The sequence below is a fragment of the Paroedura picta genome, chromosome 9 (assembly GCF_049243985.1).
Source record: "Paroedura picta isolate Pp20150507F chromosome 9, Ppicta_v3.0, whole genome shotgun sequence".
Lineage (NCBI taxonomy): Eukaryota > Metazoa > Chordata > Lepidosauria > Squamata > Gekkonidae > Paroedura > Paroedura picta.
Window position 1 is genome coordinate 74199494 of NC_135377.1, and position 27713 is coordinate 74227206.

General features: G+C 45.9%; 1 protein-coding gene across 2 annotated transcripts in view; it reads right to left on the bottom strand.

Moving 5' to 3' along the window:
- ANKH (ANKH inorganic pyrophosphate transport regulator) overlaps positions 1–27713 on the bottom strand; it is a 141850-nt gene that overhangs the window by 86636 nt on the left and 27501 nt on the right. Inside the window, exon 2 of one of the 2 annotated variants that reach the window (XM_077353334.1) lies at positions 22085–22208. The exons of the other annotated variant lie outside the window; for it this stretch is intronic. The gene's annotated coding sequence lies outside the window, so the exon portion shown is untranslated. The remainder of the gene's footprint in view (positions 1–22084; positions 22209–27713) is intronic. 2 annotated transcript variants of the gene reach the window in all.

The window sequence follows — 27713 nt, forward strand, 5'->3', positions numbered from 1 at the left end:
AGTGGGGCACGAGGCAGCTTGTTTATCTTTCTTTTTCTGCAGGAGCAGGGGGGGGCAGCAGCCTCACAGAAAACAAGGAGGGGAAAGTAAATCCAAAAGGCAAATCTTGGCTCAGAGAAGTGTGGGTTTTTGGCACGTAGTCACTTTAAAACAAATCCCAAAATGAGGGCAAAAATAAGTTGTGTGAAGGGAATGGCAACCTGGAACCAGCACTCTTTGAACTGATGCCCTGACCAATCAGTGACAGATTGTTTCGCTATGTCAGCGTTGGAGGCGTGGTGGAGGGGCAGGAAGTTAATCTGGCAAAACGCAGAACATCTACCCTTAATACTGGGGCTCTCAAAGCAGTTTCCTCAAATGTAGCGACTTATATCCGCTCCTGGATACCTCGGGGGGAAAGTAGGGTCACCGCAGATCAATCACAGATGTTGCAGGGGGGAAATTTAAAGCGCTAAATATCAAAATGGAAATCGAATAACGTGTAGATTACTTTTTACAATTCAGGGTCCCTGGAGATAAGAAGCCCAATGCAAATTCACCCCAGTATACCTCATTCTCTCCACCAAAACCAAACCAACACCCTATCCTGTCCATCTGAAAGGGGCTTTCTCCCCCTCCCCACCCCGCAGCATTTCTTGAGTGAGACACGCTGTGCCATGGGCATGGAGGAACCGTAGAGGGAAAGGAGGGAGATGAAACACAAGACGATCTAGCCTCATTAGCCAGAAAGGAAAACATAAACATGTCCCATGAACAGGGAAATGATTCAAGATCTCATTGAAGAGAAATGCCCTCACAGAAGGTTCCTGTCACTGTGGATGTCTAGTCAGTCAGAAGATGACTAATCACTCACTCCAAAGACCTAGAAATAGTTTAGAATTTCTTCTCAACAAAAGACTAAAACTAAAATCCCAGCATCCTGCAGTCAATTCTGCAGATAGAGGCCTGCTTTCTATGGAATGGTGCAAAGATGGAACAGAAAAGTGACAAGCAGGGAAAGTCCTTGAGAACAAGAGTAACTCCAAAAGGCAGAAACGGCCTCAGGACTCCCTGACAGGGATGTGTAACAGTCACCCTCATAATTTGGCAGATCCATTCACCTCACCACGTTCCAGCCTCACCTGTTTGGCACTTACTTTGCATTGCATAACCAAACTGGTCATGGTGGCATCACAGTTCTCATTCAAAAAGTGCAGACTTCTTCAAGGAGTACAATGGAGAGGGAGTACAACAATATTTGAGTCCAATGGCCCCTTTAAGACCAGCAACGATTTACTCGTGGGCATGCACACTTCCTCAGACAATGGAACGGGGATCATAAGAGTACAGCATAAGTCCAAATATGCAGTATGGTAAGTCTTTGCTAGAAAGTTGTGAAAAGAAGTAATTAAAAGAGACTTTTTGTTAGCCCCATTTGTCTCCACCCAAGAGTGGAAGCATCCCCACAAGTGACAAGCCATGCTGAGTTTGTACTTAGAACACAGTTAGATTCTAAATAGAATTACATATTTACTTATATCACATAACACTTACATTGTCCCAAGTAAAATATATCTCTGTTCATTTTGCTAATCTGCTTTATGCCAATAAAAGTATTGTGTGTGTAAGTAAAATAAAAAAGAAGAGGGGATTTTAAGGAATGTGGATATAAGAGTTGAATGAGGTTAACATGCGTAGTGAGATAAGAAACCAATATCCTTGTTGAGTCCTGGGGATTGCATTGTTTTATGTGCTGTAATAACTTGCATTTCTGAAATCTCCCTTTCCAGTCTGTTCTTGACGTTTCTTTGCAATAAACCAACTACTTTGAGGTTCCTTACTGAATGTCCCATTATCTGAGGAAGTGTACATGCACATGAAAGCTCATGCCTAGAATGAATCTGTGTTGGTCTTAAAGGTGCCGTTGGACCAACACGGCTATCCACTTGAATTTATCTTAATGGAGCTTATGTTTGTATACCGGTGACTTCACTGTATACCTTAAGCAATAATTGCTGGCCATTGTGAGTATCTTATTTACAGTTCACAGCATCATTCTGAATCATGCTTGTGCATCACCAGCTTAATCATGGCTCTGGCTCAAACCAGGCACCTGTCCAGATACTTATCCACCCTAGCAATTGAGCACTTCTCTTGTCAGCATAAAAACATAATTTGCAACATCCAAAGTCTTAGACCAAAGCAACAGTGTTTGGCTTTCAGTCTTGGGCATGGTTCCCCCTTTCCTATTTCAACCCTTTCATTTACTCCTGTGGATCAGTGGCAGAGCTTCTGCCTGGCATGCAGAAGGACCCCAGTTCAACCAGCAGTTCAAGAACCTGGCAGGAGGAGATGTGACAGATCTGCTGCACTAAGGGGATGGGGGGTCTGATGCAGTCTAAGGCAGCTCCACGCATTCACGTGATTTTTTGTACAAAGGTCCACAGTGACTTATTCATCCACTCCTTCATTCTGGCTCCCCCTTTTTCCCTGGGGCTCCAGGAGGATTGCCAGCATCATCCCATTGGCCAATCAGCCCGTGGCTGAACAGGACAGCCTCTGAGTGGCAGCCCCCTTGGAGCCCCACGGCAGGGAGCTGGTCTTCAGGGGCTTCGGAGCAGGCGCTCTGCCAGCCTCCCACGCAGTCCCCCCTTCTGAGGCAGCGTGATGCAGAGGCAGGGAGCAGCACCCAGTCGCTCAGCCCGGCGGGCCTCTCCGGACCCCCAGGCGGGTGGGCTTTGGGAACTAGCCCTCCAGTGGCGGCCAGATGAGCCACACCCTTTTCATCCACACAGCAACCATTAAGCTTGAGCAATGGAGTGAGTACTACAACAACAACGTGCCTGGAAAAGGGGAAGCTTTCAGAGTCCCAGAAAAGAAAGGGACAGCCACCCCTTCCCTTGGCATGAAAACGGTCCTTTTTCACCCTGGAGAGACGCAAGAGACGTTCTTGGCCCCTTCCTTTGCTCCCCCATCTATTTCCAAGCCCCGTTTCCACACATAATTGGTTTCGGCTGCCGGTTATCTGGGAGCCAGGGGGTTGAGGAAATGGCTCTGCCCTGGGAATGTTTACTCATGAGTAAGTGATAGTCTTCATCCAGGAATGGCCTGCCCAGGTAGTGTAGCCCTAATCAGGGGTCAGCCAGGAAGGGCTTAATAAATAAGCCAGGAACTCTGGGACTGAGGACATACAACTGGTTTTGATATACTCTGATATTAAACTGCAGAATGTACTGACTGAAATGTGTTTAGTTCTATAAGCAAAATTTTGCTATCAATTACATATTTTTAGAGCCTCTTGTGGCGCAGGGAACCACACATGCTCGGGAGTTGGGGCATGTGTGGTGTCTCGTGGGGGGCGGGGCGAGTGTGGAGGAAGGAAGCCACGCATGCACGGAAGTCCGCGCATGCGTGGTTCAGTTGGTAGCCATTCCCCGATCAAGTTGGGAGGGTGTGTGGCTGGAAAAGAGCAGGGCCGCTGCGTCAAAGACGCTTCTTTCCCTGCAGCGAGGTGCAATCCACGACTGGGAAGCAGGCAATGAGGAGGCGCGCTTCGCGGAATGACCAAGTCCGCCCTTTTCTCCTCCCAACTTGCCCTTAGCCTTTTATTTAATACCGCGGAGCGGTTTACAGATTATTATTAAGATTTTTATTCCCCACCACTCCTGGAGCTGGCTCGTGACGGGTTATAACAGTCTATTAAAAACCCCAATAATACCCGTTTAAAATTAAAAACAGGATATAAAAAATACAACTTAAAGAGAATCATAGTAGTGTAATGTACTATCCACCATCCCTGATCATCCCAAAAGGGGGAGGTGGTGAGGGGGAGCCATGACCCAACGCTAATAGATGGCCCCAGCATCCTGCTGGAGATTTGGTGCGAAACAATGGGGTTTATTTTCCACTTCTAAAATATTTTCCACATAGACATTTATGTCTTTAAGTATTTTTTTAAATTTAAAAATGTTGCCCCACAGATTATTTGGTATCAACTCTGAGGATAAGAGGAAAAGGGCTGAGTGACTCCTCCCCCTGAGTGCTGGGACTCATTCGGCTGGTCAGTGATTGCCCTGGCATCACTGGCTCTTAGCGGCTGGAGCATGGGGAGGAGCATCCCCATGCTGATCCTCCCCACAGGACAGAAGAAGAAGAAGAGATGGTTCTTATATGCCGCTTTTCTCTACCCAAAGGAGTCTCAAAGCAGCTCAAAGTGGCTTCCCTTTCCTCTCCCCACAACAGACACCCTGTGAGGGAGGGGAGGCTGAGAGAGAACCCTGATATTACGGAAGAAGAAGAAGAGTTGGTTCTTATATGACACTTTTATGCCATGAGAGAGGTAAGGCTGAAAGAGCCCAGATATTACTTGAGTTGGTTCTTATATGCTGCTTTTCTCTATCAGAAGGAGTCTCAAAGCAGCTTCTAATCGCCTTCCCTTTCCTCTCCCCACAACAGACATCTTGTGAGGGAGAGGAGGCTGAGAGCCCTGATATTACTGAAAAAGAAGAACAGTTGGTTCTTATATTCCACTTTTCTCTACCTGAAGGAGTCTCAAAGCGGCTTACAGCCGCCTTCCCTTTCCTCTCCCCACAACAGACACCCTGTGGGGAGGGTGAGGCTGAGAGAGCCCTGATATCACTGCTCGGTCAGACCAGCTTTCTCAGTGCTGTGATGAGCCCAAGGTCATTCCTCCTGTGGAGGAGGAGCGGGGAATCAAATCCGGCTCACCAGATTAGAAGTCCACACTCCTAACCGCTACACCAAACAGGATAAATAAGACAGATTCAAGTGGGTCTGAAGCAGCAGCTCAGTGCTCTCCAAGGTCAGGAACCACCTGAAAAGTTCCCCTCAACACCTAACAGGGAAATGATCGCAGGCCTCTGAAATGCTCTCTAAGGGAGACTTAGGAACATACGTCAGATGGAAGGAATTCTTGACTGCTGTTAAGACTCAAGCTGGATTCAGAAAGGGCCTTAGTACTACTGACGAATCTCAGATACTTCAGCAATTGGTCTATTCAGGGATAAATGGCCCTAAGAAAGTGTTGTACGGGGGGTGTGGCCAAGATGTCGTCCTCAGAGGATTGCAGTGCAATCACTGAAGCCTGACAGGGGCCAATTGTGGAAGCAATTGGCAGAAAAGAGGAGAGGTACGCAAACCCCACCTCACCTTTCTACCCAGGAAGTCCTAGGGAACTCTTGGGGCCGTTTCCAATCCTTTAGGGAGTATATCTCCCCGGATTACAGGCTGTCAGCGTTTTGGGTCAAGAGGACGACCGCCATATTCTATCTTGGACTAATCTTCTAAGCTTGGAACGACCAGCAGATAAAAGCCTGCATTTTTCCTAGAGCATCTTTTTTTTCCCTCCAGCTTGAAGAGAGCAGAAGTCTGAGGAATGCAAAAAATGTGAGTGCTTTGCTTGGTTTCCGCTTATTCAAAAATAGGCATTCCAACCTCCCCCCTCCTCCTCTTGCCCGAACTAATTTACAAGGGAATTCTTTCTTCGGCCGGGAGGCAAGCCAGCTAAATACACTTGCTAAAACAATGAAAGAGCTTGAGGATTTGTTAATGAGAGCTCAGGGGAAGTTTCTGAAAGAACATGGAGATTTTGCAACCTGATAACGTCTAAGCACCCGAACTCTCGCGAGATGAGACTTTATTACATACTGCATACAGAAATGGAAAATCTAACAAACGCACAGATGTTTTATTTGTTAAACAAAAGCAACTTAGAGATACCGAAAGCAGTTAAAAAGATTGAAAATGAAATTCAAGATACCAGGGAAGAGCTCTCAGATAGAATCGACGGTTTGAAGAAAACAGCTGATGAAAACACAAATCAGTTGGCAACATACCAAAGTCCAGATGCCAGACAACAGAAGTGGGAGATAACATTGGAAGCAGAACCACAAGCTAGGAGCACTAAAATTAAAGACGTCCCAGAAGAACTTGGGAAAACAGATCTAAGGAAGGAAATTACAAAAAGCCCAGAACACTACATACAGGAGGAAGAGATCCGGATTTATAAAGTATATACAGAGCCTACTCAAAGGCGACTGCAAGCAAGAATCAACCAAGAGACTATTTTGGCCCTGACAGAAAGGCGGCCAGAAATACTCTATACAGGAACCATCAGGTGACACCGCTGAGTGGGGTGGATCAAGAAACACAAATACTTCGAGACCTGCAAGCAGATACATCATGGAAAAGAACACAATTTTATTTTCTGCGACCACCTGAAGAATGTGATGAACAGTGGAGCATTCACTTGGCTTCCTGTGGGAAAGACAGCAGCAGTAACTCTTAGGTCAGGGCCAATATATGAAGGGAACTGACTTATACTACCTAAGACAATAATAGAATATATTCTCATAACAGATTATACTCTCATATGTATCAACAATTACTTTGCTAAGAAAGATGGCAATAACTTCTAGATTAGGATTAATATGTGATGGGAACTGAATATGTATGTTAAAAGAGGATGGCAAACTATACTTTCATATGTATCAATAATTATTTGGTTAGTTGATTGTCTTTTTTTTATCATTTAAGCAATGGGAATTGAGCACGTACGTTTCAAGATAAGAATGGATTGTGTTTCTATATAGATTAATGATTACTCTGCTAGCCGGCTGTTTCCTTTTTTTCTCTCCATTTTTTTGTAAACTTAAGAAAGACAGCAGTAACTTAGGTTAGGACTAACATGCAATGGGAACTGACTATATATTTCTTGAGATAATATCAGATTATACTATGTATGGTATACACGCATAGACGATGTATAGACTGTGTACTAATAATTATTTATTAGCGGGTTGTTTTTCTTTTTCTCTCTTTTACCTTTCTGTAAATGCTTTACATAACAACAAACAATAAAATTTCGGGGGGGGGGGGGGGAGAAAGTGTTGTACGTTGCATTTGTTGATTTGGCCGCAGCATTTGATTCTATAGATAGGCAGTGCCTATGGCAAAAATTAGCAGACCTGAACATTGATAGATGGCTCCAATTTCTGCTGCGGGAGTTGCACTTTGGCACTTGTGCTCAAATTAGAGTGGGAATTTCCGGCTCCCTAGCCAATAAAATTCCAACATGCAAGGGCGTCAAGCAGGGATGTGTGTTAACTCCCCTGTTGTTTATCATTGTAGAAAGATTCTCTGGCCCACAATTTGTTTCTAATAGTGATCAATGCGCCAAAAACGTAACACAACACGGGGGACGGGAATGGTGGCCTAGGATCACTGTTGGGGCAGTCTATATACACCTAGTTTATTTAAATGAAACAGTCTTCTGGGTGAGATGAATTGCATCCAAGGATACTAAAAGAACTTGCAGGTTTAGACAAACTGGAGTGTATCCAGAGGAGGGCAGCAAAGATGGTGAGGGGTTTGGAGACCAAGACATATGAAGAAAGGTTGGGGGAGCTTGGTCTGTTTAGCCTAGAGAGTAGACAACTGAGAGGGGATCTGATAACCATGTTCAACTATTTAAAAGGGTGCGATGTGGAGGATGGAGCAGAATTGTTCTGTCTTTCCGCACAGGGACAAACCAGAATGAATGGGATGAAATTAATTCAAAAGAAATTCCATCTAAACATCCGGAAGAAGTTCCTGACAGAGCGGTTTCTCAGTGGAACAGGCTTCCTCGGGGGTGGTGGGTTCTCCATCTTTGGAGATTTTTAAACAGAGGCTAGATATCCATCTGACGGAGAGGCTGATTCTGTGAAGGCTCAAGGGGGTGGCAGGTGACAGTGGGTGAGCGATAGGGTTGGGAATGTCCTGCACAGTGCAGGGGGTTGGACTAGATGACCCATGAGGTCCCTTCCAACATCAGTTACTCAGAAACATAATTTCTCTGTACATTTCAGTTGTCCAGCTCCTTCCAAAACCCATGCCATGGACTTTTCCACAATGACTGAACTATACCCTAAAGAGAAATTAATGTGAGCAGTGCTGTCAGCCTGTCTGAAGAACAGAGCAGTGACTAATGGAAGCTCCTCCACTGCCACATTTTTTTTACTCTTTAAGGTACTACTGGACTCTTCTCTAATCCCCTAAAGCAAGCTTTCTCAATCAGAGGTTTGTGAAACCTGGGGTTTCTTGATGGCCCTGGGCTGAATCCGCACTATGCTTTTTATCCCCGGTGACCCCAAAATTTAAAAAGTCATCTACATGTTATTCCATTTCCATTCTGATATTTAGCACTTTAAATTTTCCCTCTGCAACATCTGTGACTGATCCGTCATGACACTACCTTTTCCCCGAGGTATCCAGGAGCAGATACAAGTCGCTCTATTTGAGGAAACTGCTCCAAAAGCCACAGCATTAAGTGTAGATCTCTGCGAGTTGCTGGATTAACTCCCTTCCCCCTCCCTCACACCTCACTGAGGTAGCCAAGCAGTCTGTCATGGATTGGTCAGGACATCAGTTCAAAGACTGGTTCCCAGTTGCCATTCCCTCGCAAGACCTATCCCACTAACTCAGAAAAAGAAAAAGAAACAAGCTACCTTGTGCTCCATCCCCCCCCCCCCAATTGCTTTGGCTGTAGAGTAACAAGACAAACTGTAGGAAATAAACCCCTCTCCAGCCTTGTGGTCCTTCAATGCTGGCTGGAGTTTCGTGACCACCCTCCCCTCCCCCCTCTGAGGTTTCCCAATCAAGCAAGAAGGAGAGAGCAACCACACAACTGTAGAATAGAGTCTGTTTTCATTCGGAAATATGGAAGGAGGAAGACCCGGGTTCAATTTGATCTGAATTCAGCAGGATCGACAACTGGAAAAAAAAAAAAACTAAGTGCAGAACCAACCTGGAAGGATTTTCTGAATGAGTGGGAGTTAAGTAATTTTTAATATATATTTTACATTTGTTAAACATTTATTGGGTGATATGGTCATATATAATCATGTCTACCCATCCCCACCCTTCCCCAAATGGCCAGTGATTTAATTTGTAAAGTATTTATTTGTATGAATTGTGAAAACAAGTCCAAACCAATATTCATAACGGTCCTCCTCATGTATTACATTCAACATAAAATTAATTATCTCTATTTTCAATATAAATTGCTTACTATTTCACCTGAATCTAAATAAGCTACAATAAAAATTCTTGTTTACAACCACTCTTCCTTCTAACCCTGACTTTGATAAAAGTAACTAAGTTTTACAAAATATATTATAGATTGACTTACACAAACATGCTGAATGTGTGTATCTGTGATTGTCAAAGTCTTATATCTTAATTGTCATTATTTGTACCTTATTACTTGGCTTGGTAGTCTAGGAACCACTTCCATTGTTCAAAGAATTTTCCTTCTCCATATCCATTCACTAAGCCTAGCCATTTTAGCCATTCCTACCGTCTTTTCTTGCCACATTCCCAGCATAGGGATTTCTTTGGTCTTCCATCTCTTGGCAATTGCTATCCTCGCCACAGTTGTGGCAGTAAAAAAATAAAAAAATTGAGAAAGACTGCCCTAAAGAGTCAGTCCAAGGACAGCAAAGTGGGTAGATACAGTTCTCTCCCCTGTTTAATCCTGCTTAACCGTCACAGTAACCCTGTGAGGTAGGTTAGGCTGAGACAGACTAACTGGTGAGCTTCATGGCTGAGAGGATTTAACCCAAGATGAAAGATATCTCATGCTGGCTGTGATCTTGAGAACCACCTGGATAGGGTCCTGGTGCTTTCAACAGGCATAAGAGAGAGGTTTTGGTGGAAATTAGAGGTTCAGTCAGAGTGCTGTAGTGGTCAGAGTGGATGGCTTATGGCCAGTTATTCTCTTTCATTTTAACATTCTTCACAGGACTGTAGCGAGAATAAAAATGCAGGTTAGGGGAAATGATATTGTGAGTCCCCACAGGGTGAGAATCAGGCTGTTACCTATGGAAACAACACATGCCAGCCAGTGAATCGGAGCTCTTCTTAAATTAAAAAGGACTGGATAAAAATGTTAATTTGCAATCTAAATCTGCCTATAAGCTCTCATGTGCATAGACTTCTTCAGAGAGTAAACCTCGGACCATCTTCAAGGTACCATGGGACTCTAAGTTGTTCTGTTACTTCAGACCATCAGGGCTACTCTCATGAATCTAGTTTAAATTTGGTTAGTTAAGAATTCTTGGTTGTCTGAGAGAGGGGCCTTTGCTGTTTGACTCTAACAAGCTGTGGTCATAAAATAAGGCCCTCTTTTGAGGGTGGAGGGAGTGGCTGATCCAACTGGAAAACAAAATCCATCATTTTGTTTGGGCTTCTGAGTAATCATCCCTGAAGCCAACTTTTCCAAAAGGGAAGCTGTCTGGGTCTGTGTGGCTAGGATGTTTTGCCACCAAGGTGAAGGTGGAGTTAAATACGAGTTTGTTCTGAGGCTTTTGTGGCACATTAGCATGTTTTCTAATTTTAAATTTTTCGGATGGGCAAAATGCTTCAGTTCCGGTCTGGACCCAGGCACACACTTGAGTTTTCCTGTTGTTTATGCCAGCTGAATCCAGACAGACAGGCTTCCTCCTGCCAAGAGTGCTTCATGGGCTCTCACTGGAATCAAGTTATGACTCAATGACCTTCGGGCTTAGATTCTTTTGCATTTTCAGAGGTGCATGTCTGACAGGATTATTAAGGCTACCAGGCCAATGTTCACTGTTTGACTGACTTTAATTTTTCTGGGAAATTTAATGCAGCATAGTTTTGCAAAAATGTGTGAACTCTGGTAGTTTAAAGAAGGCCAGCACTTTCAGTTGCAGCAGACACAACCCAGCCATTCAAAGTTCCACTAGGTACTAGACTCTTTCCCATGGGAATTCGTTAAATGGAAAAAATGATTTACCCCTCAATGTGGGCAGAATCTCCACACAATGCCCCAAATCAGTCTTGGTGGAATGATTCCCATGACTGGAATGCAGTAGTGGATGGATATGAGTTGTCCAAAGGAAACATAAAAGTCAAAGAGGGAGTGGAGTGGTGCTTTATGTGAGGAGAGGGCTTGCCTATCAAGAGATACTAGAGGAGGAGAGGGACACTCCGGTGGCAAGTATCAGGGTGAAGATAAGGGAGGGAAAAACAAAAGGCATAGTGGTTGGCATCTGTTACAATCTAGCGCCTCCTGGACTCCTGCTCGGGAGGCGGACTTGAAGGCAGTCCCCCCCCCAAAGAAAACCCCACCAGGCCACGGACTCACCCAAGCTGGATTTGAAGGCAGCCCCCCCCCCCAAAGCCACCCCAGGACACGGACTCACCCAAGCTGGAAGGTGGCCTCCACCAAGCCCCACTAAGCTGCTGACTCACCAAGGCTGCAGAAGCTTCTGCAGCAACGTTACCAGCTGCCACCAGAGCAGGGAGGTGAGTAACTCTGCAAGCTGATTAAGAGCCTGGGTGACAAGCCACCACCAGATGGGGAAGACATGGCAGGCTAGTCCAGGCCAGCATGGAGTTGAGCAGAGGTGACACAGTGGGGCCACAGCAGTTGAACCCACCACCGCTCTGGGTAGGTGCAGCGGCTCAGCAACAGGTAGAGTGGGAATGTACAACACCCCCGCCAGGGCGCTATGGTAAGGAGCATCAGGCTGCTGCACCCAGTGTCCTGGCCCTGGCCTATGTCATCTGTCAGCCTGGGCAGGCGAGGCAGCAAGAGTGAAGAGCCCAGGCATGAGACACTGAGGTCTTTTACCAGCTTCAGGGAAGGGACAGAGCCAGGGGATGATGGGACAGAGGGAAGGATAAGAGACAGGGAGGAAAGAGGCAAGGGATTGGAAGCAGAAGGAAGAAGTGGAGGGCTGATGTCTTACAGAGTGTCAGAATCAAAATCATGGTTTTCTGCCACGATTTTATTCTGTTTCAATTATTTGATCTTTCTGCTTGGTAAGATGTTACTCTGACCTATCTTGCCCTGATGTAAAGCAGATACTCTGGTTGACACCCCAAGGTTGTTTCCTGCACTATGTATTATGACTCCCCATCCTCTTTCCACATTCCTTCTCCTCCCTTGTGTTAGTTCAGCAAAGTTCCCAGACCTGTTATCCTGGATGGCCAAATGGTTATCTCTCTGTCAGTCAGTCAAACTATTACAGTCGTTCAGACCAAGTTATATGAAGTTAATACATAAAAGACCAAAAGAATATGGTCATTTAATATAATATAATTTAAAACAGATCATAAAAAGCAGCACAAAACTTAGCCAGCTGAGTTGTCACCTGGGGGGACTCATCACTTAGCAGCCTCTTTGCTCGATCTACATCATGATGTTCTGGCAACTTTTTAAGGAGTGGTTCAATCAACTTGCCATGAATGTCTACATAGGCAGGTTAGTGGAACAATATATGCTCTCTTGTATCAATTTCTCCACTCCCACAAAAAATCATCTCAGTGTAAGGCAACCCTCTACAAGAGCTGAAGGCAAGACGGAGCATCTTGCAAGGGTAAATGCCCTTCTTTGTTTAGTTATTACCAGCTGAGTCAGATAAGTGGCAGGGGCCAGAACATATCTTGTTTTAACTGGGGCCAAAAAAGTTGGAGCTTTACTCAGATCCAGTTGATGTTGATAGTCTTGTATTCGCTGCTTAACAGCCTTAGTCCAAGAAGACTGGAAGGTGTCATTCAGGGTTAAAGAAACTATACCCTGTGGGTTATGTATTAATTTCAGCCATAGTCCTATTGCTGATTTTGTCTTGGACCATTAACATTCCTGTTTCCAGACGCACTATGGTTACACAGCATGGAAGTTGGAGGAGTGCCCAAAGGAATTCAGACTGGACCCTTGCAAGCTTGATAGTATCTGATATTGGAGCACCCAAAAATGCACCATAAGTGAGTTGGCGCTAGAGATTTAGCAGAGTATAGTTTCAGGGCTGCTGGTATAAAGAATCTGCCCTTTGATCAATAGAATTTCAATATATTATTTGCTGACCTTTGCCCTAGTTCTGATGTATATGAATAATGGATGCTCTTTGCTCCAGAGGTTTGAATATATACACCTAAATATTTAAATTTGGTTATTTGTTCAATTTTGTGCCCATTTAGCATCCATGTTCTAGGTTTTGGACGTTTGTCAAATGCCATGGTTCTGGCCTTCTGGTAGTTAATTTCAAGCTGATCTTTTTTACAATTTTCAGCAGGTTTTTTGAGCATTCGTCTAATCCCTAAGGAGGTTCTTGAAAGAAGAACTACATCATCGGCAGAAAGCAGTATAGGGATTTGGCAACCAGCTAATATTGGGAGATGCAAGTCTGAATCTTGAAAAACTTGGATCAAATCATTTATATAGAAGTTGAAAAGTGCAGGGGCTAAGACGCAGCCTTGCTTGACCCCTTTGAAGGTATTAATTGGGTCAATTAAATGTCCTTGTTTGCTACATCTTACTCTGAGCCGTGTTCTGGTATAAAGATCTAATGAGAATCAGAAGCCTTCGATCAATTGAAGTGGACTCTAGCTTTTCCCAGATACGAGCTCTGGAAACAGAGTCAAATGCTGCTTTGAAATCTACAAAGACAGCATATAGTGAGGCGGGACTAAAAGGTAAAGGTAAAGGTATCCCCTGTGCAAGCACCGAGTCATGTCTGACCCTTGGGGTGACGCCCTCTAGCGTTTTCATGGCAGACTCAATACGGGGTGGTTTGCCAGTGCCTTCCCCAGTCATTACCGTTTACCCCCCAGCAAGCTGGGTACTCATTTTACCGACCTCGGAAGGATGGAAGGCTGAGTCAACCTTGAGCCGGCTGCTGGGTTCGAACTCCCAGCCTCATGGACAAAGCTTTCAGACGGCTGCCTTACCACTCTGCGCCACAAGAGGCTCTGAGGCGGGACTAGTAGAGGTATATTTCTCTATTAGATGCTGGATAGTTAAACAATGATCCAAGGTGGATGCCCCTTCCCTAAATCCAGCTTACTCCCTCCCAATCAGCTTTTCCTGATCTAGTCAGATGGATATTTTGTCTAAAAGGTGTTTAGCATTGATTTTACTAGCAACGTCAAGTAGACTAATTCGTCGATAATTTGTTGGGTCCTTCCGATTTCCTTTTTTATAGAAGGGTACTATAATTGTTGTTTCCCAACTCTTGGGGATCCATCCTGTTGTGTCGATATAGGAAAACAAGGCTGCCAAAAGTGGAGCCCACCCATCTTCATTGTTTTTAATTAGTTCAAGGGGAATACCATCTAGTCCTGGGGCCTTTCTGCACCTCAGCTGCCGGATGAATGACTTTACTTCGCTGCAAGAGAGTGGAGGCTATTCTGCTATACCCGTTAATAAACATGGACTATAATGGCAATGTGGATCTTTATAGAGATTTTGAAAATATGCTACCCAAGTATGTGGAGAAATATGGACATCAATTGGAGATCTATCTCTGGAATCAATGCCAGAGGTCAGTTTCCAGAAGACAGAGTTATTTTTTATCTTTTACAGATTGTATGAGGGTTTCCCACAATTCTTTACTGTTTATTCTTTATTGGATCTTTTTTCAATATAGAAGTTTTTTGTACTTTTTCTTAAATTCTAGAACTGTGTCAAATGTTTCCCTCCTACAATCTAGTCCTGCTTTAGAATACAGACAAATCCCCTTTTGCTTTGACACATTCTTTGTCAAACCATGGTTTTCTTGCTTTGTTCATTTTCTTGCCATCTGGGTAAGAATCTTTAAATAGGACAGGTTTTAGCCTGTCCACAAATAAGTCATAAGGAGAGATCGAATTCTGTGAGACATCCACATTTGAAAAGGCCTTACAAATGCTGGACAGATCTTCTGCGGCTATGTCTTCCTTCAATTTTAGATTAAGTTGGTCTGACCACTTAATCTGACACCCGATACGATTTGTTGGAAGAATCTGAATGGGGAGCTCTACTTCAAGGAAACAACAATTAGCATGGGGACATAGTTGCAAAAGAAGTGGGAAATCTCTCTGTTTTGACTTCTTTGAACTGTGCCTGGTTCAAATTACCAGGGGAGGTGAAAGCACATCCCTATATTGCTTATTCCCTGCTTTGGACCTTAGTTCTGACTATGCCTTCGAGGTAGATGCTTTCCATTTTCTTAAATAAACTTTCATTCTATGTTACTTATTTAGAAATTAAAGTTCTCACAGTTAGTCAGAACTCAAAAAGTGCTTCCCTGTTCTCACCATGCAGATGAAGGAGAAAGCCTCAGAAATAACCATGGCAGTTGCTGACATGGAGTGCGAGGCAGCAGCCTCCTCCAAGGGTTTCGGGAAGGAACGAAAGAAGAAGGACAAGCCAGACATCCCAAGAAAGTCCAGGGTGACACAAGTCCTGAGCACCCCATCATGGTTGGGTGCTGGAACCTCCCAGTATGTAATGGAACGGCAAAGCATGCGGCCTCTAACTCGTCATGATGAGGAGCCTCAATGCTGGGAGCCCACATGAGCAAGGGGGTATCCAGATGTGGAGAAGGTGGTCACCTGAGACATGGCAGTGATGCAGAAGTTAACAACGGCAACTGACCTGGTTTGAATTCCAAGGGGAGGGGAAAGCGCATCCCTATATTGCTTATTCCCTGCTTTGTACCTTAGTTCTGACTAGGGCTTTGAAGTAAAAGCTTTCAATTTTCTTAAATAAAGAAACTTCCATTCTATGAGGGGACTTATTTAGAAATCAAAGTTCTCACACAAGAGGAGAGAGCAGAGAAGTAGAATAGTGACAAAGATAGAAAGAAATACGAGAGAAGCAGAATCAACAAATGGCAGCAACTTGGTGGTGATGGCCTGACGCTGGAGCAGTACAAGGAGGCAGCCATCTTGGAGAGCGAGGATGAAGGTGATTCCGATGATGCCCCCTTCCTGCCACCCATTTGGTGCCCTCTAAACAGGGGAGACCAGGTGCTAGGAGCCAGAGGGGCACTCACAACTACTGACTGCTTGACCAGGGTGGGGACATGGATGCTGCCCTCCTTGCACAAGGAGTTGGATGAAATGGTATTTCATTGCACAGGGAGTTGGATGAAATGGTAGTATGGCCCCTTCCAATTCTATGATTCTATGACAGAATATCCAGGCAACAGGACTTTGTAATTATGGGTGACTTCAGTTTCTCAGAGGTGTGCCGGGAAACAAACTCTGCTAAGAATCCAGAGTCAGGCAACTTTCTGGTCTTCCTGGCCGACAATTCCATTTACCAAATGGTGGAGGCTCGGCTATACTCAACTTAAGCCTGGCAAAAATTGGTGAATTGGGTTAAGGAATGACCATGTCCTCCTAGAACTCCTTTTGAGGTAGAAGGACAAAGAAGTTTGTGGGCAGACATGTATATTAGACTTTCAGCTTTCATAGGCCAGACAGACAGTGATAGACTCAGAGGCATCATGAGAGTCATCCTGTGGACAGGAATCTTGGAAGAGAAAGGAGCAAGTGATGGGTGGGCTCTCCTTAAAGAAGAGATACTGCAGGCTCAAGCCATGACTGTTCCAAGGTAGGGGATCCAAGAAGCCTATTTGGATGAACAGAAAACATCAAGAGGAGCTAAGAAAGAAATGGAGGCAAGGACATACCTCTAAAGAAGAGTATCTGAGAGCTACAAGACACTGAATTCTGTAAGCATTGTATTAGGTTTTATAGCAGTAAAGCCTGTTGCACAAAAAACACAATGTGCTCTAGGCCACCTGCAAAGGTAGCGGGGTGTACTGAAGGGGAGTGCGGGCTATGTAACAGCTGATCATAGCAGGGCAGGGAAAGGTTTCTGTTGGCAGCACAAGACAGGATCCGCAGTAATGGGTTTAACCGATGTGGAGAATGGTATGGGCTAGATTTCAGCAAAAAAAATTCAGAGTCAGAGTAGTTCAGCGATGGAATCCACTGCCTAAGGAAGAGGTGAGCTCCACCTCACTGGTGGTCTTTAAGCAGCAGCTGGATAGATACTTATCCTGTATGCTTTAGGCTGAGTCTGTGTGGCCCCTTCCCACTCTAAAATTCAAGGAGTCTAGTTCAACCGTGGAATGGGCTGCCTAAGGAGGTGGGGAGCTCCCCCTCACTGGCCATCTTCAAGCAGTGCTGGACAGAGACTTATCCTGGATGCTCTAGGTCAGTGGTCCCCAACCTTTTTATCACCAGGGACCGGTCAATGCTTGACAATTTTACTGAGGCCTGGGGAGGGGGGTAGTCTTTTGCCGAGGGACGTTGCCGCTGCTGCCTCAGCCCCTGCTCCACTTACTTTCCCGCTGGCGCCCCTGACTTCCCGCCACCTGCTGGGGGGTGCTGCAAGCAGAAGCTGCACAGTGCAACGCCGAGGGGGAGCCCCAGCCATGGCGGCTTCTGGAGAGCACCAAAGGTGAGCTGGCGGCAGAGTAGCAGGGCAGCCCCCAAGGCAGCAGCCAGGGAGGAGGACGAGGAGGAGCCGCGGCCCGGTACCAACTGACTCAGGGACCGGGACCGGTCCCCAAACCGGGGGCTGGGGACCACTGCTCTAGGTTGATCCTGCAATGAATAGGAGTGGGACTAGATGGCTTGCATGGCCCCTTCCAACTCCAGGATTCTGTGATTTTATTCAGTACAACTGTGTAATGGTAGACAGCTCTGGATGAGTCAAGATCTTTTTCAGAATAAGTGGGAACCTCAGGCAAGACTAACAGTAGACAGCTCAAATCAGCCCCTAAAAGTCTTTAAAAAGCATCCCCTTACATGAAATATGTGTATGTATTTAGTGGATAAACATTCAGAAATGCCAGTGGTATTTCACTACATCAGCTAAAGTCTGCAGACCCCATGCACCTACCCGAGGAAGAAGGGCCGTGTCACTCCTCTTGCAGTCATAGAATCATAGAGTTGGAAGGGACATCTTGAGTCATCTAGTTCAACTGCCTGAACTATGCAGGACACTAACATCCACTCATCCACTGTAACCTACCACCACCTTGAATCTTCACATAATCAGCCTCTGCTGAAAAATTTCCAAAGATGGAGAACCCACCACCTCCCGAGGAAGCCTATTCCACTAAGAAACCGCTCTGTTAGGAACTTCTTCCAGATATTTAGACAGAATTTATTTTGAATTAATTTCATCCCATTGGTTCTGGTCCGTCTGTCCAGGGCAAGAGAGAACTCTGCTCCATTCTCAATATGGCAGCCTTTTAAATACTTGAAGATGGTTATCAAATCCCCTCTCAGTCATCTCCTCTCCAGACTAAACAGACCAATCTCCCACAACCTTTCCTCATATGTCTTGGTCTCCAAACCCCTCAACATCTTTTTTGCCCCCCTCTGGACACGCTCCAGTTTGTCTACATCCCTCTTCAACTGGGGTGCCCAAAACTGAACACAGTACTCCAAGTGAGGTCGAACCAGAGCAGAGTAAAGCGGTGCCATCACCTCCCGTGATCTGGACGCGATATTCCATTTGATACAACCCAAAATCCCATTTCCCTTTTTAGCCACCCAGTCACACTGTTGACTCCTTTCAATGTATGGTCTACTAAGACTCCTAGATCCTTTTTGCACATACTACTGCCAAGACAAGTCTCCCCCATCCTATATTGGTATAGATGGTTTTTTCTACCTAAATGCAGAACTTTACATTTCTCCCTATTGAATTTCATTTTTTTCAGTTTAGACCAGTTCTTGAGACTATCAAGATCATCCCGTATTCTGATTCTGTCTTCTGTTTAGTATCCCAGTTTAGTGTCGTCTGCAAATTTAATAAGTATCCCCTCTAATCCCTCATCCAAATCATTTATAAATCTATTGAACAACACAGGCCCCAGGACAGATCCCTGGGGAACTACACTTGCCACTCTTCTCCAAGAGGATGCTGAACCATTTACAAGTACCCTTTGGGTACGATCTGCTAACCAGTTACCGATCCACCTGACAGAATTAGGATCCATACCACATTTTACCAGCATGTCAATAAGAATATCATGTGGAACCTTATCAAAAGATTTACTGAAATCCAGGTAAATTATGTCTACAGCATTCCCCTGATCCATCAAGTTGGTACTTTCTCAAAAAAAGAGATAAGGTTGGTCTGACATGACTTGTTCTTGCAAAACCCGTGCTAAATCTTAGAAATCACAGCTCTCTGTTCCAGCTGCTCAAGGACCAAGTGTTTGATGATTCGTTCTAAAATTTTGACAGCTGCAGATGTCAAGCTGACATGTCAATAGTTACCCAGATCCACATTTTTCCCTTTCTTGAAGATGGGGACAACATTTGCCTACCTCCAATCATCTGGCTCCTCACCTGTTCTCCAAGAAGTGTCAAAAATAATGAACAGAGGTTCAGAGATGACATCTGCAACTTCTTTTAGTACTCCTGGACGCAATTCATCTGGCCCAGAAGACTTTGTTTCATTTTAAGAAACTAGGTGTTTATGGACTGCAACACAGTGATCCTAAGAGCCTCTTGTGGCGCAGAGTGGTAAGGCAGCAGACATGCAGTCTGAAAACTCTGCCCATGAGGATGGGAGTTCAATCCCAGCAGCTGGCTCAAGGTTGACTCAGCCTTCCATCCTTCCGACGTCGGTAAAATGAGTACCCAGCTTGCTGGGGGGTAAACGGTAATGACTGGGGAAGGCACTGGCAAACCACCCCGTATTGAGTCTGCCATGAAAACGCTAGAGGGTGTCACCCCAAGGGTCAGACGTGACCCAGGTCACCATTCCCATCCCCCCTGTTGTGTTACGTTTTTGGCACATTGAGCACTATTTTCCTCACTAGAGAAGACTAAGGAGAAACAGGAATTAATCAGTTCAGCCACCTCTTAATCACCCTTAATAGTATTTTCGCTCCCTATATTTCGGAAACAGCCTCCTAGGAAGAGAATGTCCGAGGCCCTGTCTGTCCAGGTCTACCGGTCCTAACCCGATCAGAAAGCTCACAGTCAGCTGTGTGCCTTCTGATTGGGCCGGCTCTCAAAGGGCCCGCCATCGGATGCCGCACAGACACTGCTCGCCCAGCCTCACCACCAGACCGCCCCTGGATGGCTACGACAATACAGCTCCCAAGGACGAAACAGCCAGCAGATGCTCTCCACACCATCCTGCACCATCCCCCAGTCCCGCACGCCCCCACTCCCGCACGCCGGATGCAGTGGCGGGGGCAGCTTGGCGGGGCGAGTGCCACCACCCAGGCCTGGAGTTCCGCACCACACAGCGCCAGCAGCCGCTCCGCCACTGGGAAAGACTTGCCTGAGCCTGCAGAGCCCCAGCCCAGGAAGCACTCTTCCCTCGGGGTGTGTGCATGGCGGCTGCAGAGGCGGCGGCGCTGGGGCCAAACAGTGGTGCCATGCGCAGGGCCCTCTGACCCAGCTCTCCCATGGCTGCCAAACAGCCGCGGTAGCAACAATGCACGCGGTGAGAGATAGATATGGGGCGGCGGTTCTTCTTTGTTATGAAGGCGCGGCCCATCCTCGGGTGGCCATGGCCAGGTCTTCTAGTCATGCGGCCTGCGCCGGGGGAACCTTTCCGTCGCTCCTTGCCCCCTGAGGGCCTCTCGCAGCATCCCACCTACGGCGACAGGCCGTCGTGGGCCAAGGGCCAGCCCTCCAGCTGCTGCGAGTGGCAAGGCCACCCAGCTTTCCGTTGCCTCTTAGCCCGGCATGCCTCTTAGCCCCACATTGCGGATGCGCCGATAGGCCTTTGCCGCCTGATGGACAGGTCTCCCGATGGCCCTGCCGACACAGTAAGGTCCCGAGGTGGAGCCCTTCCCCATTTCCCTTTCCCTTACTGCTCTCGCCCCTTTCAAAACCCATTTTTCAAAATGGGGTTTGATGCTAGTCTGATATAATTTCACTTTCTTGTCCTCACAGTGGTCCTACGATGTCCCTACTCTTTTTCTTTCTTGAAATATAACTAAAGAAACCTTCTTTATTATGTTTAGCACTTCTTGCTAGCCTAAGCTCATATTGAGCTTTAGCTTTTCTAACATTTCCCCTACAATTATTGGTTATCTGTTTATACTCATCCTTGGTAATAAGGCCTCCCTTCCATTTCCTAAAAGACTGTTCTTTATTTGTCAAATCATTTGACAACTTCTTATGGAGCCAACTTGGCTTCCTTAGGCTCCTTCCATCTTTTCTTCTCAAGGTGAATGTTTGTGATTGAGCTCCTTCCACCTTAGGCTCCTTAGGCTCCTTCCATCTTTTCTTCTCAAGGTGAATGTTTGTGATTGAGCCTTCAGTATTTCACTTTTAAGAAACTCCCAGCCCTCTTGGACTCCCATCTCTTTAAGTCTTTCTGACCACCAGACTCTACACAACATACCTTTAAGTCTGTGAAAATTGGCTTTCCTGACGTCCAGTCTATACGTACGACTACGTAAAGGTTTTCTCTTTCCCACGACTGAGAATTCCAAGATCACATGGTCGCTACTACGAAGTGTGCCCACTACTTTCATCTCATCTACCAGCTCTTCCCTATTGATGAGAATCAAGTCTAAAATAGCAGAGCCCCTGGTTCCCCTCTCTTCTTTCTGGGAAATGAAGCTGTCGGCAAGACAAGTTAAGAATTTAATGGAGTTTGTATTTTTAGCAGAGTTGGTCTTCCAACAGATATCTAGGTAACTTAAGTCATCTATGACCACTGTTTCCCCCTCTTTGAGAATTGTGCAATATGGTCTAGGAGTATCTCATTCACGTTATCTGACTGGGTTGGTGGTCTATAGCAGACCCCCACAATAATACCCTTCTCCTTTCCTACTCCTTTTATATTTACCCAAATACACTCAGCTGAACTTTCATGCTCGGGTACCTGTATTTCTTCACAAGTATAAAGATTCCTAGCATATATTGCTACACCTCCCCCCTTCTTTACTTGTCTGTCCCTTTTGAATACATTGTACCCTAGTACTCTAGTATTCCATTTGTATCATCCCACCAAGTTTCTGTGATTCCTATTAAGTCACAGTCCCCTTCCTCATCCTTAAGGGGATGGGTTGTCAGGATCTATTTGTTTATCTGCTGGTTTATGGGTTCTACGTTTCTGGAGCAAATTCTCCCGGCATTTTCAGCAACACTGTTTCTCAAGATGGAGACCCATATAATCCCTACGTGATCGATCCATTTCTCTGACAGTGGACACAATAAATAAGTCTGCTTTCTATAGGTAAACCGCAAACTTGTTTGTGTACTTTCTTTGTTACATTAAAGAAGAAGGCCATAAAGATTGTAAGTGACTTACAAGGGCAGGAAATATATTTTAAGGTTTTGTGCTTCTCATCTCATGTGCTGCTGTTACACCACAGTCTTAATTTGCTTCCTGGTTCCTCTCTTTGCTTCGGGCCTCTGTAGCAGCAACAGGCTGTCTGCAGGAGAAGAGTGGGAAGATCCACGGCAGCCACACAAAAGCAAATTGAAGCATTTGTTTTGTCAGGATAACACACATTGACCACCTCTGCCCCTGAGGACACCCAGAAGGCTTCTGCTAAGAAGGAAGCCAATGCTAGGAATTTACGCTAGAAAACGTTCTGCATTCAGGTGTCTCTCCCCACCAAACAGACATACACACATTAATAAGCAACACAGCTAATGTGGGGGGGGGACCACAAAGACAGAACTTCCACATTAGATCTGCAAATTCCCTCGGGGGGGGGGTCACGGATTCTGAGGATTCCCACACCATGGAGCACACTGGGATTGCATTTGGATCTGCACCTGAAGAGCCAGAATTTGGTGTAGAACGTTTGCTATTCCACGGAGCCTTATGAGTGCTGCAACAACGTTTTTATGACTGCGGAACCAGCCACATTTTATATGAGGAGACATCTAGAATGCAGGGATGGTTCAGAATCTGGGCTAAGCAGCACAATTGACCTTCTGTCCATTCCCTCCCCCCCCCCAAAAAAAAATCTGCTTTCTACTGACTTATTACTGCATTTGATGTTAGTTTTCTACAAAGACAGCGAACAGGAGATGATGCTCAAGAGTTCCTCTAAAGGTAGAGGCCTGCCCCCAGCTGTTGAGGCCTCCCTTCCCCTGGTGCCTGGCAGGCAGATCCCTGCCACCCTCCGAGCCTCAGCGTGTCCCAGGGTGCAGGCGGGGCTGGCTTCTGGAGGCGGCTGAACAGAGAATTCAAAATTAAAAGGGCTGGTTCTCCCTTGGCTTATGCACCATCCTGCGTGCATTTCCACTGAAAAGCAGGCAGTAGTGTAGCAGTTAAGCATGGCGGCCTCGAATCTGGAGAACTGGATTCAATTCCCCACTGCTTCGCCACAGGCAGCCAGCTGGGTGACCTTGGGGCACTCCCAGTTCTCTCAGGGCTCTCTCAGCCCCACCTGCTAAAGAGGGTGGCTGTTGGGGAGGTGATTGGAAGCCGTTTGGGGACTCTTTCAAGTAACGGATAGCGGGGTTCAAAAAGCCAGCGATTATTATTATTACCTTTCCTCCAAGCAGAGGTTTATTTGAGCCCCCCCCCCAATCACTATGAGTGAGGACTCTGCAGCTGAGGGATGAATACCCCACAAACACACACACACAACATGCACACATCCAGAAAGCAAACAAAAAACCAAGGCAGGACAGCTGGGAGCTTATAGCCCACACAATGCCTGAAATAACTTTTTCTATCATCACAGAAAATAATCACCCCTCCCACACAAATTGCCCACAAAGACGACGGCTCAGCTCGGGCTTCTTGGCAAGCAGGGAAGCCTTCCTGAGGCTCAGCCCCAGACGTGCGTGGGGCAGCAGTAGCTGCCGGTCAGCCTGCCTGTCGACCCAAGCAGCTCCTCTGCAACTCTGGCTCCCCTGTCATGAAGGTGACCACAGTATGTCCATTTCAGACGGTGGGAGGCGGCTCCCGTTCTGAACTCAAACAACACGATCCCTTCTGCATAGAGAACTAGGCCTGACTCTTCTTTGAGAGGCTGTCAGGCATCGGCCCTCGGCACAAGGCTCCTCGGGAGACCAGGAATCTTGCTCCACGCAGACACACGCAGCGAGCTTGGATCCAAGCAGACCCAGCGAGCAGCCTGAAGCACAGTCCGGGGAGGAGAGAGGTTCTGCAACAAACCTCCCACCCCTGCACCACCAGAAGAACAAGTAATCGGCTCACCCAAAGCCCTTCCACGGTGGAGCAAAGGAGGGAAACAAAGGCAAGAGGCTAAAGAAAAAGACGTAGTGCTCAGCTGCAAGGCCGCTACCAGGGGGAACTGAAAGAAGACAGATCTTTGCAGGATAAGGGCCAGATGGAAGCAATTCCAGAATTAAGACTTGAGGATTTCTAAGCCTGGATCAGGTTCAAGGTCTTGGTGTTGACTTTTAAAGTCCTTCACAGTTTGGGGCCCACATATCTGAGGGACTGTCTCTCGCCCTAGGTCCCTTGCAGAGCTCTGCACTTGGCTGGTACCAATCTGCTAGCCTTTTCGGTCCCAGCCTCTAGCTGGTGGAATGAGCTCCCGGAGGAGCTGAGGGCCTTTGGGGAGCTTTCTGCAAAACGGAGCTCTTCCATCAGGTAGACGGTCGGGTCCAGTGCTAGAGCAAGTTGTATGGGTCCCCCTTGATACTGGCATCGGACACCTTGACACAAGCTGGTCTCTCCCTCTGCTGTCCTTGTAAGGTCTTTCCCTATATGACGTTTTGCCATCTGTCTGGGGTTGTAATATTGTCGATTGGGGTTTTAATGGGGTTTTAAATGTTGGATTATTGTAGTTACCTGCCTCGAGCCCAGATCTCTGGACTGCTCTGGACTGCTTCTGCCTGCCGCCTGCTCTGACCAAGGGGACTTCTTAAACCGCCAGAACGGCTGGCAATGAGGCTACTACTGCCTTGACCACCGATGCCCCTCCCATTGCCCTTGCCCCTTCCTGCAACTGCCCCTTCCTTCAAGTGGTCCAAGTTTACCAAGGTCCAGTTTATCCAGGAGGATCTCAACCCAGAGGTTCTACACCATGCCCTGAATTACAATGACCCATTAGCCCTCACAGAGTGGATCTGGATCACTGGAGAAACTGAGAACCGGATGCAACGGGTGAAGCTGGCCAGTGTAGTTCCGGCAAAGTGACCGAGGTGCTGGGTGCCAACTGGAGCTGTGGTACGGCCCCCCTTCAACGTGGCAGGGCAGCACCAGCACCAGGCCAACGGGCTTTGTCGTGGGTGTGGAGCTGCCTGGCTGACTGCCCCGAGAAGAAATCAGCAAAAAGCATGTAGGAGCAGCTTGCTATCCTCAAATAAGAAACTCTTTAAAATAAAGATGTTTACTTATTGTTGCAATTGTCTGAAGCCTCCCAGCAACAAACACTTGCATCTGTCCGATGCATGAAGAGCTCTGGAGCTCAGCCGCTTTCCAAATCGCTCTGTGGAAACAAATTGGAGGGGTGAAGAGGCTGTCTTAAATCTAACAGCTTCATCACACAGTAAATAATTATCCAGGCCTAAGCCATTGTGAGATTCTGAACTGAAACTTCATGGGAGTTTATGCAGAAGTTCTCTACCACAATCTTGGCAGGACCATTCCTAGATTGCACAGGGAAAGGCCAAGCTCTCCAGAAGCGTGCGACTGGAAGCGTTCGTGCATAGAGCTGATGGAGTGGAACGGGCAGAGAAGCAGGAAGATGAGTTGGGATCTGTATGCAGTTTCGATTGGCTTTCTTCTTCTCCTTTCTTCCTTCTTTTTACTGGCACACTAGCTGCCTTGGATTATAACTTAGCTTGGAGACCAATTGATCTAGACCTATAAAATATTTGCCCATCAATTTTATTTTTTCCTTTGTGCCATTTCCCCCATTTGTTCACCTCTTACACTCTGGATTCAACACAATGCAGCACTTCTAACCCATTTCTGGACGGGTGGTAAGAGCAGCAAAGAGAACTAAGAACTCTTAATTGGATCTTCAAGCAATTGCTATAGAGGGGCGGTTTTCAATTGTTTTAATCACTGCAAAGTATAAATGTTATAGAAAGGCTATTAGAGATATTAGTTTTAGTATCAAAAATAATAGTTCAATGTATATTTTAATGCCATCAAAAACCTGAATGAACGATAGAATTGATTTACCAAAATTAAATGAAATATGATATAATAGTGATTGTTAATGTTATGTGCTTTTGAGATATTATTATATTAATCAAAGATTGTCTTATGAAATTTATGGATTAATGAATTTTAGCAATATTGTTAATTCAGATATGAATTTGTGAGTTTGGTGAAGGGAATACGTTAATGTCAATTAAATTGAGGCACTTTTTAAAAACCTCCAAAAAAGAAATGTTTAACAGTTTTATTAAGGAAAAGAAAGGACATGGCATATGCAAAGAGGAAGAAATATGGTGAGGAGAAATATGGCGAAGAGCCTCTTGTGGCGCAGAGTGGTAAGGCAGCCGTCTGAAAGCTTTGCTCATGAGGCTGGCAGTTCGATCCCAGCAGCCGGCTCAAGGTTGACTCAGCCTTCCATCCTTCCGAGGTCGGTAAAATGAGTACCCAGCTTGCTGCTGGGGGGTAAACGGTAATGACTGGGGAAGGCACTGGCAAACCACCCCGTATTGAGTCTGCCAAGAAAACGCTAGAGGGCGTCACCCCAAGGGTCAGACATGACTCGGTGCTTGCACAGGGGATACATTTACCTTTACCTTTATGGTGAGAAGGCTACAGAAGAAAAAGATGAAGGAGTTGACAACATGCAAATAATGTGTACATTAGAAAAACCAAAAAAGAAATGAAAGCACTTATTGAAGACTTGAATAAAGAAATTGCAAGAGTCAGAAATAGACTCCAAAAAAAAAAAAGAATTCTCAGAGAGAATAGACGACTTAAAGAAAATGGTGGAGCCGAACACAAAGCGAATAGATGAAGATGCCGCTAAAGGACATGGAACAGAGTGAAAGGATTGGAAAACAACTGCAAAAGAAAAATGTGAGGGTTTGGAGACTCAAACCAGGGCAAGGAATTTATGAATCAAGGGCATTTCTGAAGATTTTGGTAACCAAGATCTATGACAGGAGATAACAACTTCACTAGAGGAGTACCTAACAGATGACGACATCCAAATTGAGAAGGTATATAAAATCTTTTCCAAAGCGGCAGTTTGTAAGAAGCAACTAAGAGACATTCTGATAAGCTTCAACAGTAAGCTAGTGAGAGATTCTGTACTGGAAAAGAACTGTACTGTCCCTCTTAAAATTAAAGGGCAAGAAGTCAAGATTTTCAAAGCGATTCCTTATGTAGAAGAGCCCAATTTCATTTCTTGCGTCAAAAGCTCATACAAAAGGATTTTTGGAAGATTCCTTTCACCCTAGAAGTTTTATTGCTTAAAGGAAGACGGACCATTAAAACACTTCAGCAAACATAGGATTTAGCAAACCAACTCTCACAAGAGAACCAACACAAGTACCACAACAACCCTAATCTCGGCCTCCAGAGCCAGGCCCATCAAGTCCAGGGTAGAAGAAGAAGAAGAAGAAGAAGAAGAAGAAGAAGAAGAGTTGGTTCTTATATGCTGTTTTTCCCTACCCGAAGGAAGCTCAAAGCGGCTTACAGTTGCCTTCCCATTCCTCTCCCCACAACAGACACCCTGTGGGGTGGGTGAGGCTGAGAGAGCCCTGATATCACTGCCCGGTCAGAACAGTTTTATTAGTGCTGTGTTGAGCCCAAGGTCACCCAGCTGGCTGCATGTGGAGGAGCGCAGAATCGAACCCGGCATGTCAGATTAGAAGTCTGCACTCCTAACCACTACACCAAACTGGCTGTCTCTCCAAACTGGCTCTCTAATGGCCTCCAAAATGTCCTATCATTGGCAGCCTTGCTTAGGTCTTGTGGACTGAGGGCCATGGCTTCCTTGATCCTGCGTTGAGCAGGGGGTTGGACTAGATGGCCT